The sequence below is a fragment of the Leptonychotes weddellii genome, chromosome 10, assembly GCF_054177405.1.
Source record: "Leptonychotes weddellii isolate Sample4059 chromosome 10, ASM5417740v2, whole genome shotgun sequence".
Taxonomy (NCBI): Eukaryota; Metazoa; Chordata; class Mammalia; order Carnivora; family Phocidae; genus Leptonychotes; species Leptonychotes weddellii.
Window position 1 is genome coordinate 33,815,113 of NC_138378.1, and position 9,619 is coordinate 33,824,731.

Below are 9,619 nucleotides of genomic sequence, written 5' to 3' on the forward strand. Positions count from 1 at the left end.
AAAATCTAAACAACAATTTTTGTAGATATAGACAAAATAATTCTAATGTTCATATGAAAAGTCAAAAGAACTAGAAATAGCTAAAACAATTTTGAAAAATAACATAGCATGAAGAATCAGTTTTCCTGATTTCAAGACTTATCATGCACCCACAGTAATCAAGACTATGTAGTATTGGCAGAAGAGTAGGCACATAGATCAGTGGAAGAGAGCAAAGTCCTCAGAGATAGAACCACACAAATATGTTCCACTGATTTTTTGCCAAAAGTGCAAAAACAATTCAATGGAGGAAAAATAGCCTTTTCTCTACATGGTGATGGAATAAATGGACATCCATAGACACATGCACAAAAAGAATCTTTGTGTAAGACTTCCACTTTGTCCAAAAGTTAACTCAAAATCTGTCATGGACTTAAACATAAAACATAAAATGACAAAACAAACAAACAAAAATAAGATAAAATCTACCAAATTTGGGTAAGAGTGCTTAGCATTGACACTAAAAATATGATCAATAAAAAGAATGATAAGTTAGACTTCATCAAGATTAAAAATTGTTGCTCTGTAAAAGACTTTATTAAGAGGATAAAAAGACAAACTATAAACTATAAGATATATGAATTGCAAATAAAACAAAGGACTTTCATCTAGAACATATAAAGAACTCATAAAACTCAACAGAAAAAAAATCTAATTAGAAAATGGGCAAAAGACATTTCACTGAAGAAGATATGCAGATGGCAAATAGGCACATGTAAATATGTTCAATATCATCAGCCATTAGGGAATGCAAATTAAAATCACAATGAGATATTGTCACACATCTTTCAGAATGGCTAAGAAACTCTGGTGAGAAAGTGGAGATATTGGATCACTCACACTTTGTTGGTAGGAATGTAAAACGGTACAGCCACACTAAAAAAAATTGTCAATATCATTAAAAACTAAACATGCAACTATTGTACAACCCAGCAATTCCATTTCTGGGCATTTATCCACAGAAACGAAAACATGTTCACCAAAAAAACCCTGTAAATGAATGTTTATGGCAGTTTTATTCATAGTAGCCCAAAAGCACAAACAACTCAGATATCCTTCAATGGGTGAATGGTTAAACAAACTGTGGTACATCTATACCATGATTACTAATCACCAATAAAAGGGAACAAACTATGGATACACTCAGCAATATAATTTAATTTCCACCGAATTATGTTAAGTGAAAAAGCCAACCCCCAAAAGTTACATACTATATGATTCTATTTATATGATATTCTTTTCATGTGTTTAAGATTTTTTGTTTATTTGTGATATTCTTGAAATGACGAAATTATAGATAGAGAGCACAGAATAATCATTGTTGAGGGTTAGGGAGGAAGTGGAGGCAGGAGGGAAGTGGGTGTGGCTATAAAAGGCAAAGTGAGGGATCATTTGGTGATGGAACTCTTAGGTATCTTGACTATGTCAGTGTCAATATCTTGGGTATAATTTTACTTTGGTTTTGTAAGACATCGCCACTGGAGAAAACTAAGTAACAGATATGCTGGATTACTGTCTATTGTTTCTTATAAGTACATGTGCCTCTACATTTATCTCAAAACAAAAAAATTAGTTAAAAAAGTCAACATGAGCGTGTTAGTCATATTTCTATGGCTAGTCTTCAAAATGTGTATGTTCAGTTCTACCATAGCTGTCAGGAGAAGCTGCTTATGTAAGCTCACTTGGCACACGAAGCAGATATTCTGCCATCCGTACAGACACCATCATCCTTCAGGCCGCCCACACTCCGGTCTTCCTTCCAGACCCACAAGGTTCTGACTCACCACTTTATTTTGATCTTTCCCTTATCCTAAATATACATAAAAATGCTAAGTCACGTATACGTACATACAAATGCTAAGTCATCACAATTCCTATTTTCCACTCAAATAAAATTTTAAATCAGAATTACACCACTGCCAAACACTGAGTCGCTACAAGAGCACATATGCCACAACAGATGGCTCACAAGTTGTGGTTTTTACCCCCAAAGTTTTTCTGCCTAGTAAACCTATCAGTAAGCATGTTCCAAACAAGTACTGTAGAATAAAGAGATAAAGACAGCAGGTTTGGTTGGGTGGGTAATGGGATCTCAGAAAATGGAGAAAACTTCTGGAAAGTTCCAACTGAGGACCAATTTTGGAGCATCCATTATATGGCTCAAGAATCCTTAGTTCTTGTTTTGGAGGTTGTTTTTGTTGTTGTTATTTTGGGGTGGGTGTGTGTATGTGGGTGGGTGTGTGTGTGTGTGTAATAAAAAAGACCTCAAACACTATTAAGAATCAGATGACAGTTTTGGACCCTGTCCTCCTCTAAAGTACACACAGCTGTCATTGATCAAAATATATGATCACTGCTAAAACTATTTTTTTCTGACTGTTTTAGAGATTGCTCAAATATTCAAGATATAATAATGTCTAAATGTCCAAATTAGTAAGTGTCAAATGCATCTCTGAAATCTTTGAGCCTTTGATTGTCAGATTAAATGCCAGGATCTTCAGGGACACTTATTAATAATAAACATCTCCACTTTATTGTATTGTTTTCTTCCTGTATTCAAACTACTGATCTTCCTAACTATTTAGATCCATTGAATATGCAATACTCTTAGTAAATTATATCTTTCTCAATGCATCATGTATTAGTCAGCTATTGACACAATTATGTTGCATAACCAACCATCTCAAAACTGAGTGGCTTACAAAAACTAACATTTATTCTCATGCTCATGGGTCTGCAAATCAGCACCTGAGCTGCTCTTAGCTGGGCTCAGTCAAGCAGTTTTGCTTCAGGCTACACATCAGCTGGGCTTGGCTTGGCTTTGGTTCAGGAATGGCAAATGACAGAAGTGTAAAGGGTAAGGCAAACAGCTTAAGCCCAGTTAAAGCCTCTACCTGCATCACAACTTCTAACATTCCTTTGGCCAAAGCAAGTGAAAGATTCCAGGATCAAATGCACACAGTAGGAGAGGGGAGAGGAATATCTGATGAGCACTAATCCAATATTTTACATACCACAGACTTCTTTCTAGTATTTCCATAAGGCAACAAAGATGCTCTAGTGATATTGCCTAAACCAACTGGTCAAAAAAGTGTAGTTATAATGAGACCAAGTCTCTGTCTCCAAGTCACAATTCTCAAAAGTGTCTCCAATCATTGTCAGATATTCCCTTGAGGTCAAAATTGCCAGCATTTATAATATTCTAGGGAAATAGTCAAACATTCAAGGTATGATACACATTATCAATTGCCAAATAGAAAATGTCAGTAATACAACATTTTTCTATATCAATATAAATAAATTTGTATTCAAATAAACTTGATTCAGTCCTTTAAATGGCAGACATTAGATAATTACCCTCAAATTCTTATAACCACTCTGCCAGGTGGGTATCATTATTTTAAGCAACTGATGTTGAAATTGAGCTGCAGTTAAGTGCATTGTTCATAGACCCAAAAATAAAAGGAAGCAAAATGGAGATTTTTAAAAATGAGTTAGCCATATCTTTATTATAGGAATACCACAGCATTCCACTTTGAAATGAGTAGGTGTGGGGCACCTGGGTGGCTCAGTCATTTAAGTGTCGGACTTTCAATTTCAAGTCAGGTCATGATCTCAGGGTCGTGAGATCGAGCCCCAAGTCAGGCTCTGTGCTTAGCATGGAGCTTGCTTAAGATTCTCTCTCTCCTTCTCCTGGTTCCCCCTCTCCTGCTTGGGGAGGGGCAGGGAGTGCACACATGCTCTCTTTCTCAAAAAAAAAAAAAAAAAAAGAAAGAAAGAAAAGAAAAAAGAAATGAGTAGGTGAAAATCTCATTGTAATGTGGGGGTTTTGTATACACCCATGAAATCATCACCAGAGTATGCCATAAACATATTCATTACTCCAAAATTTCCTACCACCCTCTTTTTTTTTTTTTAAAGACTTTATTTATTTATTTGAGAGAGAGAGTGAGAGAGAGAAAGAGCACAAGAGGGGGGAGCGGGAGAGGGAGAAGCAGACTCCCTGCCGAGCAGGTAGCCCGATGCGGGACTCAATCCCGGGACTCCAGGATCATGACCTGAGCTGAAGGCAGTCGCTTAACCAACTGAGCCACCCAGGCGCCCTTTACCACCCTCTTTATTTATTATTATTATTTTTGTGATAAGAACAATTAATATGATACCACTTATATGAGGAATGTAAAATAGTCAAATTCCTAGACCAGAAAGTAGAACGGTGGTTTCCAAGTCTTCAGGAAGAGGGAAACAGAGAGGTATTTGTCAAAGGATACAAAGTTTCAGTTATACAAGATGAATAAGTTCTAGAGATCTGCTGTACAGCACAGCGCCTATTAACAATACTGTTGTATACTTAAAACTTTGTTCAGAAGGCATATCTTATGCTAAAACTGAGATTTGAAGGGCACCTGGGTGGCTCAGTCAGTTAAGCATCTGACTCTTGATTTCGGCTCAGGTCATGATCTCAAAGTTGTGTAATTGAGCCCCACATTGGGCTCCATGCTGGGCATGGAGTCTGCTTAAGATTCTCTCTCTCTTCCAATCTCTTTGCTCCCCCTACCCCCCCACTCACATACTCTCTGTCTAAAAAAAACCCTGATATTTGAACTGAAAATTTCCACCTTAAAATGAGCCTTGAGTAATAGCATATACTGTTAAACTATCAATAAGAATTCCTGATTATTGCAATCATTTTCATTCTGCTTTATTAGGTATTTATTTTATGTAAAAAATTTGTGATTAAACAAAGACTTCATAGAAAATTAACTAATATCTATGTAATATTTTAATTGAGGGCACTTCATTATTCACAACACAAATATTCATGAAGTTTCCTACCACTAAGAATAGTCATTAAATCATATGCATATTGTATGTATTATTATGGTCATATACACATTTGTTCCTGTAAACTATACCCACAATCATCAGTATCAAAAGCATAATCTTCAGAGGCACCTGGGTGGCTCAGTAGGTTAAGCATTGGACTCTTGATTTTGGCTCAGGTCATGATCTCAGAGCCATGAGATAGTTACCTATGTCTGGCTCCTCACTGAGCATGGAGCCTGTTTAGGATTCTCTCTCTCTTTCTCCCTCTCCCTTCCTCCCACTCTTACTTGCAAGCTCTCTCTGTCTGTCTCAAAAAAAAAAAAAAGCATAATCTTCAAGTGGAAATAGTGCCAATTTACCTTTTTCAGGTGATTTATTGATTACCTCTGTTCTTGCTATTTTACCGGACATTCACCTAGAATGCCTTTCCCCAGATCTTTTTTCAGGCTCTGCTCAAATGCTACTTCCTCTGAGAACCCTTTCCTGACCATCCTATGTGAAAAATCATCTCCCAAGATTTTATTCATTTTCCTTGCTTTGTTTCATATAGCACCTCTTAATAATTGACATCATATTGCACATGCTTTTTTGCTCTTTTATTAACTTTCTTTCCCACTAGAATGTAAGTTCTACACAGACAGGGACTATGGATTGCTCATTCCTCTAGCTCCAGGACATAAAGGAGTACATTCTAGGTCTTCAAATATTTGGTGAGTAACTGAATAAACAAAACCTAAATTTTAAATGGGGACTTAAAGTTTTTTGAGGTTTAGCTAAGTTTTTCCTAAGTGCCCAACTACCCCATCACCAACCACTACCCATTCATACTCCAGAGATTCCAGAACTCTCCCTAAGACTTCTGAGAACTTCTAAAACTTCATGTTCTAGGACACCTCTAGTTCTGGCTGCCTGCTTTCTTGATTTATTAATCATCTTGCCATCCTATGCATGCCATCTAGGGCAACTCATGGTCAACTTTCCTGAAGATTCCTGGACAGTAAAAAGAGAATTTTACAAAGACATTGTGAAAAAGAACTTTGAAGTAAGCATTAAACATTCTTCTTTAAAAGCTTCAATCATGACCCCACAGGGGCTTGCCATGGACACACTACTCTCTAAGTTTTCCTAGCCCTACAGCAACCTCCCAGTCTCTGCTTTATTCTATGTATCCTCTTCACGTCAGGCTCACCAGGGCAGAAACAAACTCCTCTCTCCATCTCACACAGAGCAATTCAGTCTTCTCTTTTCTTCCCTTTTATCTTTCTGGTTTCATGCTTCAGGGTCTCTTCTTCTATCCCCAAAAGCTCTTAAGGACATTTTCCTAAACAAAGATTCTTCTTTTGAGAAAAAAAAAAATGTCTGATGCCAGCTATTAAGATGATACATCTGTTGCTTCTATAGCTATGAGAGGCCCTAATACTCGACATGGATGCCAAATATTGCCTTCTGAATAAATATTATGTCTTGCCCTTATATAGGCTAACATTTATTCATATGCATACATACCAATATACACATGGATATATATACTATATTATATATATATGCTATTATGATTCATAAAAAATTATCAGAAAGTATAAAATAATGATGTAAAGTATGGTGATTGACATAACATAATAATAAAAAATAAAGAAAGAAAAGAAAAAAGAAAAAAAAGAAAGAAAGTATAACTAAACTCACATGAATTCATAGCATCTTTTGGTCATTGGGTATTTCATCAATCAATCAGTTCTAAGAGATCAACTTTAATTAGGTAGATGTCTGTGAAGCTTTCTGATGTTAAAAACAGTTTCCTCACACATGAAAAGACTGATAATTTATTGCCTACCCAATATCAATTTTCCAAATGGAACCTGAAAATTAAGATTTGAAAGGGACAAAAGCAGCCATCCTTATAGATCCTTTTCATGCTTGTCAAGTATTTTCATCAGAGAAATTGCCACAGGGATGAAGAAAACACAAGGACTGTTCATTTATCTAAATTTATGGACACATTGTTATATGAAAAAAGTTGCATGCAAACCAATATTTAGTATGTCATCTAAAAATAAGAATATGTTTGTATTATCAGTTGGTTGTGAGACATAAGGTCTCACTTATCTGGAAGAAGAAGAACATTGCCTGGTAGGATAGGAATAACTGAAAACTCAGATAGTTGTATTGGTGCTGGTGGTAGGTAAAAAGACTGGTGCTTACCACTTGTCTTGCACCTGGACCCTTCTAGTAAAATTGCCATCCAGGTCACCTTGCATTCTTGATTGCATTTCTAACAGTTAGAGGCCTCAAATGTGTCATGCTGTTGCATCTACTACACTGAGCTGGGTCTTGGTAAAAGTTGGTAGTCAGTACCATGTCTCCTAAAATTCTGCCTCTGATATCCCCAGTATCCTGACATATTCCACTGAATTACATCAACCAGTACTTTGCAATGAAGCTCATTGTATAATTTCAATCCTAAGTTCTAAGGTCAAACATGCCATGCTAGTGGAATCTTTACTTATTCTAGGATGACATGGTCTCCTTAGTTAGTAGAAGAGGCTTGAGATCAATTCTTCAGGCCTGGGTGAGATATTTTTGACCTATGAAATGCAGCCACAGATGCCAACTTTGGCCAACTGCCTACACTACTTATATCCACCAATGGAAAGAAAGACTACTGACTGCTTGACTCAAATGACTATATATGGTACTTTCCACTGGGTGATGTCACTCCCCCTGGGCTGTTATTTCCATATGGATCAACAGACTTCCCCTTACTGCCTCAGTTGAACGTAATCTGAACCCAAGTTATGGTGGTCATGTAGCCATTACAGGTTTTCCTGGACCTCTTCCAAGACTTACTTGTCCCTTCCGGCCCAAGTGTGAAGAAACAATCTTCTCAGAGTATGTTGGTCAATTAAAGGGCCTCCAGGAAACAGACACCAAGACAGAGTTAAAAGTACAAGAGAGCGGGCGCCTGGGTGGCTCAGTTGGTTAAGCGACTGCCTTCGGCTCAGGTCATGATCCTGGAGTCCCGGGATCGAGTCCCGCATCGGGCTCCCTGCTTGGCAGGGAGTCTGCTTCTCCCTCTGACCCTCCTCCCTCTCATGCTCTCTGTCTCTCATTCTCTCTCTCTCAAATAAATAAATAAAATCTTTAAAAAAATAAAAAATAAAAGTACAAGAGATTTTTTGAGAGTAAAAACTGTGACATGTGAAGGAATGAGGAAAAGCCTTCAGACCATGATGCAGATATGAAACCAGTAAGTGGCGAGGGGAAAGAAAGATTATGTAGGAAGTGGCACAGGCTGTGGTGTGCTCTGAGAAAGTCTCATCCACCCAGTGGGGAGCTCCAGTGCAAAGAGTGGCCATTCAATAATCCAACATTGAGCAGAAAAGTCCAGGCCCTAGTTCTCTCATGGTGGTCAGGCATTGGCTTAGAGAAGCCCAAGAGCAGTGTAGCCTCAGCTGAGATGCTGCAGGAGATCATGAAAGTGCTACACCTGGGCACTGGCAGCTATCTGCATTCCTTGCCACAGGTTCTTTCTTGAAGAGAAGTCTGAGCAGTGTATAAGTATTGTTGCCTCAGGAGACATAGCATACTACAACCTTGATTATAGTCTAATTCCTGGGTAGGGGATAACTGTGCTGATGAAAAAATACAGAATTTGTCAAACATCTAGGCTAAGTAACCAAAAAGATTCCCCATGCCTCAAAGACCCAGCAGATTAGAATAAATTCTAGGGTGATATAGAATAGAACACTATTATGTGTTGGCAAGTTAGGGAACATCTTATCCTAGACTAACACACCATCTGTATATGCATCAACACCAGTGGGAATCAGAACATTCAGTATCCCACTTATGGGACTGGAAGAAGGGTTGTCTAGAGCTCTCAGCAACCTGGAACCTATCCTCTGAGCTAGGGCTGGGCTCCCTGAGACTGCACTGGGGGAGAGCTTAAAGTAATATTCATGGCTTTCTTTTTCTTATTCCTGTCCTAACCATTCCAGTGTCTCCTATAGCAATACCAGAGACTAGCCTCATGAATTTACAGGTTAAAATGGTATGGGGTTCCTGATGAATAGGTAATGACACATAGCATCTACCCCTTGAAATAAGGAGTGAGCTGAGAAGTCAAGTTTAACCTTTTTGATTCCCTGTAGGCTGAGTCCTCAGAAAAGGTGATGATCTCCTCTAGGACACCACAGAAACTGTTAGCCTAAGGCAATTGACTCTGGAGAGGACTGTGCTAATGCATTTGGTCTTGAGGCCACTGAACCCTTGTCACATAGCTGCAGTCACAAGATTTGGACTCCAGTCCAGCCCTCTGTTTATGCCAGGGGAGGGGAATAATGCAGCCCACCAGCCAAGGGCTGGATTCCTGATCCTCAAATCTGAGGATCAGCCTTCTATATCCCTGTCTGCCACTTCAGAGAGTGATAAACAATGGGAGACCACATATCTGCTAACTGCTTATGTTTCTATTATTTTCTTTCCACATAAATGCTTTTCCAAATGACCTGTTATGTGTGTTCTCTTTCTCTGGTCATGTGCCCTGTCTGCTAGGTAGCTTCCCTCTGTTTATAAATAAATCATGGAAGTACACACAAGAAATTGATAAAGGTGATAAACCAAGAGGTAGTGGATAGATGTGGACAGAGTTAGAAGAGAACCTTCTCAATGCACATATTTGATATTTGAACAATATGAATGTCTTACCTAATTTTTAAAAAATAAAAATTGAGGGGGGCGGAGCAAGATGGCAGAG